Source organism: Sus scrofa, chromosome 2, assembly GCF_000003025.6.
Source record: "Sus scrofa isolate TJ Tabasco breed Duroc chromosome 2, Sscrofa11.1, whole genome shotgun sequence".
Taxonomy (NCBI): domain Eukaryota; kingdom Metazoa; phylum Chordata; class Mammalia; order Artiodactyla; family Suidae; genus Sus; species Sus scrofa.
This window is the reverse complement of record NC_010444.4, coordinates 125,547,864-125,560,251: the sequence shown is the minus strand read 5'-3', so window position 1 is coordinate 125,560,251 and position 12,388 is coordinate 125,547,864. Positions and strand designations below refer to the sequence as shown.

Sequence of the window (12,388 nt, the reverse complement as noted above, 5' to 3'; positions counted from 1 at the left end):
TTGTATATAATTTTAATTTTTCTGGTTACTCAGTGCCTACCACATTTCTCCTTCCTTCACATCTCACAGTAAATCCTTCAGCAAATCCTGTGGTATCATCTGCAAAATATATCCATAACCAGTCACTTATCATCATTTCTACTTACTATCCTTGACTAAATCACCAATACCTCTCATCTGGTTCAATGTAATAAGCTCACACCCGGTCATTCTTCACTGTATCTTGTTCCACCATTGCCAATTTTCCATACAGCAGTCACAGGAAGCTTTTAAAATGTATCCAGATCATGCTATTCCCCTATCTCTTCTTTTTAAAGCTTCACTGACATCTGATGCTTAGGATACTACTTTGCAAGTTTGTCTTTACTAGGAATAGTCTACACACAAACACAAACAGGCTGATCATCTCTTATTCAGGTCTGTGCCCAAATGTTACCTGAACTAGCACATTTTCCATTACTATTTACCTCATATCACCTAATACTCTTGCCAATGCAGATATTTACATAGCTATTAAACTGTGGCTTTGTCTTCCACATTGCTGTAGCCCCAGTGCCTAGAACTGGTAATAGCTGGTATTCAATAAATATTTCATGAACCAAGTGAAAATTTCACCAGTGTGTGAAAGTAGAGTTACCAGCTTTAGACACCTTTAAATTTATCCTCTGTTGTTACCAACCCAATAAGGCATTTCTCTCCTCCCAGTAATACACACATATAGGTAAAAGCAAGATGATGGCAGTTTCAAATTTATTCTGTTTGGAGGACTTACCTAGGTAATGTCACTCTTTTTAAATTAGACATGGTGCAAATTCTGTGCCAGAAAAACCCTTCCTCCCTAGGTCAAACAGTATCCTCCCCAAATTTTAAATCCAACTAGAAAATGAGAATGTGACACTATTTGGAAATAAGGTCTTTGCAGATTTCTGTTGTTATACACCGTCTAGTTTGTGGAACTTTGTTACAGCAGCCTTAGGGAAACTAATACACCCTGATTCTGATTCTTAGAGATTGTCTCTATTCAATCTTCTCTAAGAAATATAGTCTATTTGGAGACCATTCCTTAAGTATAACATTAGGTCAGTCCTCTGCTTCTTCAACTCTTTGCTGGGTTTCCTTAAGCAATACAGAACTTCAAATTCATTTTATTTAATTAGGAGAAATATGAGAGAATCTGGGAAGAATTCCTACTGCAGGTATCCTGACTTATTTAGTGACAAGCTAGGCTGCTAAAGGTATGGGCCAAACATGCTTGCTAGAGTTTTGTATAAAGCATATTAAAAGCTATTAATGCAGAAACCTCAATGAAAAGGCTCAACACAATACATGAAAATAATATCCCATTGGAAAACTGGTGTCTACGAGCTTTCAGAAAAAAAAGAATACATACATGAAATTCAAGAATCAGAATTGGAGGTCAAGAGACAATAACTATGAAGGAAAATGACTTCCAACTAGAGAAGTATAAAAATATTTTCAGACACACAAACTTTTAAAAAGTTTACATTCTTTGAAACTTTCTCTCTAGATGCTACCATACCCACAAAAATGAGGAAGAAAACAAAGAATGAAGAAGGCATGGGATATAAGAAACAGGAGATCTAAGCAAAAGGAATGCCCGGGATGGTGACGGGAGATTTAGGTTTACAGTTAGACATTAAATATCTTGAGAGGAGATTTTAATAACCGATGAGGAATTTATTGTTACATAGAAAGTACAGAGAAAACTAACAAATAAACATAAGATTTCAAAATATTGGAGGTAGAAATATTATGCAGAAAATGAAAAGTAATAATCTATATGACTCAGAGGCAAAATAATATAAACATTAAATGTTTATTTAGTCTAAAATTGAGCCAAGTATATTCGGAAGATAGAAGGGTACTTATATGACACAAAGACTAAAGAAGGAAGGAAACATAAGTCCTTATAAGCTACAGCACAAAGTCAATGGCTCATGCTTAAAATGCATTAATATAAACATACTGCTGTGGGTATTAATTCCATAAGAATCAACTGAACTTGCAAGAGGGAAAGGACCAATAAAGAACAGGCATTTTCACAAAAATATCTTGTAAAAATACTTGATTCTCAAAACTAGTAGCTGGCAAAATGGCCCATGGGCCAGCTTCTCACCTGCTGTTAGTTTTTAAAACAAAGTTTTATGGGAACACAACCAAACCTATTCATCATGTAACTACTGGTAGCTGACCATATCACACTGGCAATGTTGAGCAGTTGTGACAAAAACTATATGGCCTACAAAGCCTAAACTATTTATAATATGGTCCTTTAGAGAAAGAGTGTGATGCTGCTCCACATTACATGTAAGTAGAATCCTTGGTAGGGGTAAATAAAAACTTAGGAAAACAGAAAAAAAATTTGTTAACAGGCTCATGATGTTTAAAAGATGAATTTAAAACAAAAATACTGCTATAACAGACTTTTGTTGACAAATTGAGGCAACATGTTATAGCATTAAACGCAGTAAATCTGCTTCCTGAATGGTGACACAAGAGACTGTGACTTGGTAGAAACAATTTGGTATTCAGGGCAAAGGCAATAGGTTTTAATCCTCAGGACTAAGCTTAGAATATTTATATGTAAAAACAAGAACAATGAAAATAAAAACAACTGGTCCTGACAAATGTTATACAAATCTCAGGAATACTTCTTCAGGTTACAAGGGAAAAGAAGACATTCCAACAGCAACTGTTCTATCTTTAACAGTTTCTTTCAGTATATTTCCCCTATGTAGCTACTAAAAATTCAATTTACTTCAAAGATATGAACAACTGTATTTGTAAAGCAGATAAATTAGCAAGTAACTATTTTCACCACATGAGTTAATTTCACATTTTAGATAAGATGTTCTGGGAATATGAAATAGATTCTGACTAAATGTATTCATGCATAATTGTTCAAAAACATATTTACAACTGTTCCCAAATCCCTGCTGTGACAACTTGTTATAAAAGGTTTAATGAACTAGGTCTTTTTCTTTCCAGAGCTAGCTGTATCTTTCCAACTTAGTTATAAAATGTTTCAGAAGAGCAGTGGTAATATTGGCATATCTAGAGTTGACTCTAAATAATACTGTTTTGATAACAATCATTTTATCATTTAATTTAATTAGCAATGCTATTTCTTTTCCTTGGAAAATATCTCAGAGTAACTGTGACTTAGTGATCCAATTTCAGTAAATTATACTTAAAAAAAAAGGCTGTAGAGTAAAATTTAAAATCCTACACATATGTATTAATCTAATAAATGAAGATGCTATTCTCATTTGTTACATGTCATTCTCCGTTAATTGTACTTTTATGTTGCAATCTTTGTGGCAGACTTATTTGGGGGAGAATACCAAGTTAATAAGTGAGATCAGTTAAAACAGAGTGATTGCCTTGCAAAATCCAAGGGCTGGCATTCACATTGTAGTTGTCACAACTGGAGTCATACAGTATATAGCTTATGCATCCAAAGGTAACACCAGTCAGTTCAAAGAACATAAGACTTGAGTCTACAAGCTATTCCAGTCTATAAAATTAAGCAGTTATTAATCAGGTATAATTATGTAACAATTGAATATGAAGAACTATGAACACCACAGCTTTAGATTCTGTAATTACAAGCAATTTATTTTTTTGTTCACTTGGTGTTTTTTTGTTTTGTTTTGTTTTTTTTTTGGCTGTGCCCAAGGTGTGTGGAAGTTTCCAGGCCAGGGATCCAACCTGTTCCACGGCAGTAACCAGAGCCACAGCAGTGACAATGCCATATCCTTAACCAGCTGAGCCACCAGAGAAATCTAGCAATTTGTGTTTTCAAAGAAAAACAACACTCATTGGTATCAGCAAATAAAAATTACATTATGCTGTTGAAAGTACTTTCTTGATAATAGTAGTTACCTTAAAATAAGATAAAAAAACATATTCTTATCCTTTATGCTTCTTAGGTTGACAGGTAATATGTGATGACAATGTGGCTTATTTAGGAAATGTAGTAAGTGTGGGCATTTACCTTCTTGTAATCACTCTACATAGGAGAACAATTTTATATCTCTGGGCAAACTATGAATAGCTCTAAGTTTACAGGCAGTGTTCACGTCCCTAACAGTGGCTAGGACTAACACTACTCCTGTGGTAGGAATATATTCTGTTTAAAATAACTTAAGAAGAAGAGTGGTTGAAAATAAAAGACTTTTCTAATTAATGCCAACCCTTTTCAAGCTTTTTCAAAAAAGTGGAGGGGCAAACATTACTGAACTCATTTTGTGAGCCAGCATTACCTTGATACCAGAGCCAGATAAGGACACTACAGGAAAAGGAAATACAGGCCTATATCCCTGATAAATATAGATGTAAAAATTCTAGATAAAATTCTAGCAAACTGAATTCAACAGTACATTAAAAAGATGATACAATGTCATCAAGTGGGATTTACTCCTGGGATGCAAGGATGATTCAATATCCAGAAATCAATACACATGATGAACCATATGAATAGAATGAAGAACAAAAATCACAAGATCCTCTATGGCAATGCAGAAAAAGACAAAATTCAACATCTTTTCATGATAAGATCTCTCAACAAATCAGGTATAAAAGGAACATACATCAGCATAACAAGGATTATATATAACAAACCTATAGCTGACATCATTTTTAACAGTGAAAAGGTGAAAGCTTTTCCTCTAAAGCCAGGAACAAGACAAGGGTGCCCACTCTCACCACTTTTATTCAATGTGGAACTGGAAGTTCTAGCCAGAGCAATTAGGTAAGGAAAAGAAATAAAAGGCATCCAAATTGTAGAGGAAGAATAATACAGATGACGTGATCTTATACACAGAAAACCCTAAAGATTCTAAGAGAAAATGATCAGAAATAATAAAAAAATTCACGGACATTACCAGATACAAAACCAACATACAAAAAGCAGTTACATTTCTACCAGTAACAACAAAATGTCTGAAAAAAAATAAAGGAAACAATTCTATTGACAATACCGTCAAAATCAAATACTTTAGAATAAGTTTAAACAGAGATAAATGATCTGTACAATGAAAACTGTTAAGACTTTGATTAAAGAAATTAAAGATGACACAAACAAATGCAAAGATACTCCAAGTTTGTGGACTGGAAGAATTAATGTTGTTATAACATCTCTCCTTCCAAAAGCTAATCTCTATCAAAACTCCTAAAATTCCTCCAAAGTGTCTGCTGAGGGATAAATGGATAAAGAAAGTATAGTATACATATAAAGGAATATTATTCAGTCATGAGAACGAAATCCTTTTATTTGTGACAATATACATAGATTTGGAAGGTGTAATGCTTGAAAGAAGTCAGACAGAGAAAGACAAATCTAGCAAATTATCACTTATATGTGGAATCTACATAAAGCCAAACTCATAGAAGCAGAGAGCAGAATACTGGCTGAAAGTGACTTGGGAGATGTTAGTCAAAGGTACAAAATTTTAGTTATAAAATAAGTAAGTTCTGGGGATCTAATACTCAGCATGGTTAACTACAGTTAAAAATACCTTATTATATAAATGAAAGTTGCTGACAGTCAATCTTAAATGTCCTTATCACACACAAAAAAACCCTGTAATTATGTAAGGTGATGAAAAGTTAACTAACTTTATTATGGTAATCATTTCACAGTATAAACATACACCAAGTTATCATTTTGTACACCTTAAACTTATAGAATGTTATACGTCTATTTATATCTCAAAAAAAAAAACTAGAAAAAAAACCAGAATCTTTTACCAAAATATTAAAAGGTAATATATTGGCATCTTTAGGATAAAAGAAAAAAAAAGGAAGAAGGAACAACCTCTCAAGTTCTCATTCATTTAGCTGGAATTTATTAACAAAAATGTTATCTTCAAGGTTGTGTCACACCTCCTTTATACCATAATGGTATTTGTATTATCAACATTTCATTACATTTTTAATGCTTCTAACTTTCATAAATTGGAATTTTGATAAAGTTGGCTATAAAACATCACTGCTAAACATCTTAGGGAAGAAACTATTCTTGATGTAATGATATAGGACAAGTGTTAAGAGTTGTTTAAAATTTAAAAAAAATAAAAAAATAACACAAGTGAAGTACCATGAATATTTTTCTGATTATGTGATGGTGTACAAAATATTTAATTGGTATTTTTTATTTTTTAGGCAAAACAAAACTAAACACTGAGAGGACAACCCTGTCATTTTCATATTTGATGCAATAAAAATTTTAAAGTGGGACTAAAATGCATTACCAGAATGTTTAATCTGGAAAAGCTCTATTAGAGAAATGAGAAAAAACAAAAGCTAGAGATGGTAAATCACCTGCCTGAAGTTATGTAGTTAGAGGTAGGCAGGACAGTGAGAATGCAGAAATGCCTGAAAATTGAAGCCTCTTTCCTTTTTACAGAGGAACCCTTGTAAATAGAAGCATGTTAGACGAATTATATTTATATTCTTGGGTAATATGGTCCTTCAAAATTCCTTTTATTGAGTTGCTGTTTTTTAATTAATTCGTATCTGTTCCTAACAGTCGGGTACTGATTTGCAAATCTGAGTAGCTTATAATTTGGGGAGGAGAAAAAATATTCTAGTGGAGGAAAAAACTGTGCAAATAGAAAAACTATTAAAGACATACACATTAGTTATATGTTTTATACATATTAGGGTCTAAATTTTCATTCTTAAAAGACCAATAAAAAATGTTACACATCTATAGCATACCTTTTATTTATTGCGTTTTGCTTTATTGCACTTCGAGGATACAGCATTTTTTATAAATTGAAGGTCTGTGGTAACCCAGTCCTATCAAGTCAATGGCACCAATTTTCCAACAATATTTTCTCATTTTGTGTCTCTGTATCACTTTTTGGTAACTCTTACAATCTTTCAACTTTCTCATTATTATTATATTTGTTATGGTTATCTATGACCAATGATCTTGATGTTACTATTGTAATTGTTTTGGGGTGCCGCAAAACCATGCTCATATAAGAAAGCAAACTTAATTGATGTTGTTCTGACTGTTCCACGAATACTGAGATGTTTCTCATCTCGGTCACTCTCCACGGTCCTCCCTATTCCCTGAGACACAACAATACTGAAATTATTTAGGCCAATTAATAACTCCATAATGACCTGTAAGTGTTCAAGTGAATGGAAGAGTTGTAGGTTTCTCACTTTAAATCAAAAGCTAGAAAGGACTAAGTTAGTGAAGAAGGCATGCTGAAAGCCCAGATCACCTAAAAGCTAGGTCGCTTGCCCCAAACAGTTAGCCAAGTTGTAAATGCAATGGGAAAGTTCTAAAAGTGCTACTCTAGTGAACACACAATGATTATCAGCCTTATGGCTGATAATGGAGAAAGCTTGAGTGGTCTGGATAGAAGATCAAACCTATCACAACATTCCCTTAAGTCAAAACTTGATCCAGAGCAAGGCCCTAACTATTTTCAGCTCTATGAAGGTTAAAAGAGGTAAGGAAGCTAGCAGAGTCTGGTTCCTGATTTAAGCAAAGAAATTGTCTCCATAACACCAAAGTGCTGAAGCATATTATCCAGAAGATTTAGCCAAGATAAACAATGCAGGTGGCTAAACAATGGATCCTCAATGTAGATCAAACAGCCCTCTATTGGAAGACAATGCCATCTAGAACTTTCATAGCTAGAAAGAAGTCAATGCCTGATTTCAAAGCTTCAAGGAGCAGGCTGACTCTCTTGTTAGGGGTGAATGCAGTTGGTGACTGAAGCTAAAGCCAAGGCTCACTTACCATTCCAAAAATCCTAGGGCCCTTAAGGATTATGCTAAATTTACTCTGTGATCTCTAAAGGAGCAATAAAGCCTGGAGACAGTACATCTGTTTATAACATGGTTTACTGAACTGAATATTTTAAGCCCATTGTTAAGACTTGCTGCTCAGAGAAAAAGATTCTTTTCAAAATATTACTGTTCACTGACAATGCACCTGGTCACCTGAGGGCTCTGATGGAGGTGTACATGATTCATGCTGTTCCCACAGATCACAAAGTCATTTCAACTTTCAAGTCTTCTTCTTTAAAAAAAATACATGTCATAAGGCTATAGTTGCCACAGCCAGCAATTCCTCCTCTGGAGCTGGGGACACTGAATTGAAAACCTTCTAAAAGTATTTACCATTTTACATTCCATTAAGGACATTCATGATTCATGGGAAGAGGTCAAAACAGCAACATTAACAGGAGTTTAGAAGAGGATGATTCTAACTTTCAAGGATGAGCGAGAAGTTCAAGACTTCAGAGAAGGAAGTAACTGCAGATATGGCAGAAATAGAAAGAGAACTACAACTAGAAATGGAACTTGAAGATGTGACTAAATTGATGCAATCTCATGATAAAATCTGAATAGACAGGGAATTACTTCTCATGGCTGAGCAAAGAAAGCGGTTTCCTGAGATGTAATCTACTACTGAAATTGTTGAAATGAAAATAAAAGACTTATTATACTATACAAACTTAGTTGATAAAGCAGCAGCAGGGTTTCAGAAGAATGATTCCAATTTTGAAAGAAGTTCTGTGGGTAAAACAGTATCAAACAGCATGGCATTCTACAGAGAAATCATTTCTGAAAGGAAGACTCAACTGAGGAGCAAACTTCATTGTTGTCTTAAAATAGAAGAGCCAAAGCCATCCCAAACTTCAGCAACTACCACACTGAAAACTCAGCAGTCATCAACTTCAAGGCAAGAACCTCCACCAGTAAAAAGAATACAACTCGCTAAAAACTCAGATGACGATAAACACTTTTTTGCAACGAAGTATTTTTAAAATACATACATTTGTTTGTTTGTTTGCTTGCTTTTTAGGGCCGCACCCATAGCATATGGAAGTTCCCAGGCTAGGGGTCGAACTGGAACTGTAGCCACAGGCCTACACCACATCCAACTGCAATGCAGGATTCCAGCTGTGTCTGTGAGCTATAGCACAACTCATGGCCACACCAGATCCTTAACCCACTGAGCAGGGCAAGGGATCGAGCCCATGTGCTCATAGAACATAGTATGATTCGTTTCCACTGAGCCACTATGGGAGCTCCCTAAAGTACGTACATTTTTAAAGATATATAATGCCACTGCACACTTAGTCTACAGTACAGTGTAAACATAACTTTTATATGCACTGCGAAACGAAAAATTTGTGGCTCACGTCATTGCAGTTATTTGCTTTAGTAAAGTGGTCTGGAATTGAACTCTTAATATCTCCGAGGTATGCCCGTAGTCTAAAATGTTTGATTTAGAAAATATCTAGGAGTTCCCGTCGTGGTTCAGTGGTTAATGAATCCCACTAGGAACCATGAGATTGCGGGTCTGATCCCTGGCCTTGCTCAGTGGGTAAAGGATCCGGCATTGCAGTGAGCTGTGGTATAGGTCGCAGATGTGGCTCGGATCCCGAGTTGCTGTGGCTGTGGCGTAGGCCAGCAGCTACAGCTCCGATTAGACCCCTAGCCTGAGAACCTCCATATGCTACAGGAGCGGCCCTAGAAAAGGCAAAAAGACAAACAAACAAAAAAAAAGAAAATGTCTAAGTTAAAAATACCAAATTTAATGAATTACAGTAATCATTCAAACAAATTCTGTAATTTCTCCAAAGTAGAAAAGATGAAATTTAACATTTCAAACCTTTTTTAAATTTTATTTTTAAGAAAGCAATTAGAAATTATTTTATTTTTTTAAGTTCAAATTTTAACAAGAAGTAAAGCGATTACAGACCAAAGATTTTATCTAACAATTAGACTAACAGTCTTTTGTTTTTTGTTTTTGTTTTTTTGTTTGTTTGTTTGTTTTAGGGCCACAGGTGCAGCATATGGACGTTCCCAGGCTAGGAGTCAAATCGGAGCTACAGCTGCCAGCCACAGCCACAGCAACACCAGGTCAGAACCACATCTGTGATCCACACCTCAGCTCACAGCAACAATAGATCCTTAACCCACTGAGCAGGGCCAGGGATGGAACCTGCATTCCCATGGATACTAGTCAGGTTTGTTTCTGCTGAGCCATGATGGGAAATTCTACACTAACAGTCTTGACTTGATTTTATGACCACCTAACCAGTTAGGAACAACCTAGAACTCAAAGTCAGATTTCTGAATTCAGTGTACTCAGCACGTTTTCTTCTAAACTCTGAGATAATTTTCTCTCATTTTATGACCCAACTCCAAGTCTTCCTCAAATCTTTTTGTAAGAAAATTAAATATAAACATAAAAAAAGAAGCTTGTTAATCAAGTTGGCTCAGGTTCATACCTTTGGCAGTGTTTTGGGTCTCTGCTGAAATGTGAGATGTCTACAGTTTGCTTAAGGCACTAAGCTTTAGTGTAGGAACATACAAGAATAAGTAGAACAGCCCCTGCCAGGAGAGACTTCAAATCCTTTATCTCTCCTTACTTCCTTCCTCACTTACTTTCTCTCTTTATATTTAAGATATTTATATATTAACATGCTTTATTATGTCAAGGAATGGCCTTACACATAAAGACACAAATACCATCTTTTGTCACTCACCATCTTGCACTAATTTAAAACATTAAAATAAATGCAGAAATAACTAATCCAAGGCAGAATGATATAAACGTCATAGCGAAGACTGAAAATGCTCTGGAAGTTTATGAAAGAATTCACATTCAGCCATACACCTTAAATTTAAATAAAATTATTTTGAAGCTTAAAATGCTAAGTAGACTCTATTAACAAACAGTTTTTACACCTGCATGAAACAGTTTTCACAATATTGAGGGATAAGAAGGAAACCAGAGGTTTCCTTATTTAAAGTTAACACAGTGTTTGCCTTGGAAAATTCCCAGGAAACTGTAGTTTTCACACACCTCCAGTTTCTTCCATTTCAAATAAATTAAATGAAAAAGGGAAACACCTCATCTTTTAATGGAAAATTTTTACTTTGACATATGGGTATTTATTGTGAACACAAAGTATTTGGTGTCCAATTCTGAAAAGAATTTTGAGAACGTACATGTGAATATAAACAAGAGTCTAAAAATGAAAAAACTCTCTCACATGCAATGTTTATTCCTTTGAAATGTGGCCTTAAAACAAATTGACTCTACATGAACTGGTAGAGGTAGAATGCTAGTAGCAGTACTTTCAATGGTAACTGGACTTCAATTTAGGTTTTACCTAAAGATATAAACAAATGTATTCATATTTGTATTTATTACGAACGTTTAGGGACAAAATAAGAAAGAGTTCATTCAACTGGATTTGAAGAATTGTGGCAAACAAAGCAAAATAAGGCTTAGAGTCTAAATTTAAGGTAATAGGAGACTTCTCTGTATTCACTGAACTCTTAAAATCCCTATGACACCATGATTCCAAAATGCAGCCTCACATATACAGGACTTATTCCATCCATTTGTCCTAAACTTGTTTTGTAGGCAGAGACCTAGGGTTTGACCTTGGATCTGGTATTTCCTATTAACTGACCACTGGTATATGTTGAACCTTCTAGGCTCACTGTTTTATTTGTTAAATGGGATTATTATCATTTTCCCTGAGAAAGCTAAATATATAAAGCATCTAGTAAGTCAGGTAACTGGTAGGTTATTAGCAAACATTAATCTGCTTCTTCTTATCCTATAGTTGTTTAATGTAACTATCTTTTATTTTCTACTAGATGACATATATACATTCTTCTAGAAAATATTCTGCATCTTCTATTCCCATCTTCCATAATGCTTAGCCGACTGCTCTGCATATAACAGATATTTTGAATTGGTTAACCCTTGAAATTGTGGCAATAGCTGTATGGAAATGTCATAGTTCTAGTCCCCAAACTCTCTAGCTTAAAACTCTCATATAAATATTAACCGGCTATATAACCTTTCTAAAAGCATTTAAAAAATGGAGATACTACTATTATTACACACACACACATATGCACACACATGCATGTGCACACATGAATGTTTTCTAAATGAGATCATTGTTGCAAGATCAATTGAGATAAGAATGTATATGGAAGGACTGTGCAAGCTCTAAGATGCTACACAAATTAGTGCAGCTCTATTTTGATGACAGCTTCAAAAGTACAGAGATCTATGTAATAGACTTATTTCCTATTTGGTCATCTCTTAATAATCTCCCTTCCTATGGCAAACCAAAGAATCAGTCTTCCCTCCATGAGGCTCTGCTTTCTGCTTCATTTTTATGTTAGAGGTTTAACTGATATAGAAGAACATGAACCCAATGGAAGAATATTACAAATGAAATAAAATGGTAACAACAAAGCTGAAATCAAACAGCTTGGGAGAAATGTGAAATCATACTTAACCCAAGGCAATTTCCCTTAGCTCTAAATCCTCAAGGGTTCCATCATCAAGAACTGA

At 34.7% G+C, this 12,388-nt stretch overlaps 1 protein-coding gene across 2 annotated transcripts in view; it reads right to left on the bottom strand.

Moving 5' to 3' along the window:
* The window catches only part of SRFBP1 (serum response factor binding protein 1), a 67,008-nt gene that overhangs the window by 14,500 nt on the left and 40,120 nt on the right, over window positions 1-12,388 (bottom strand).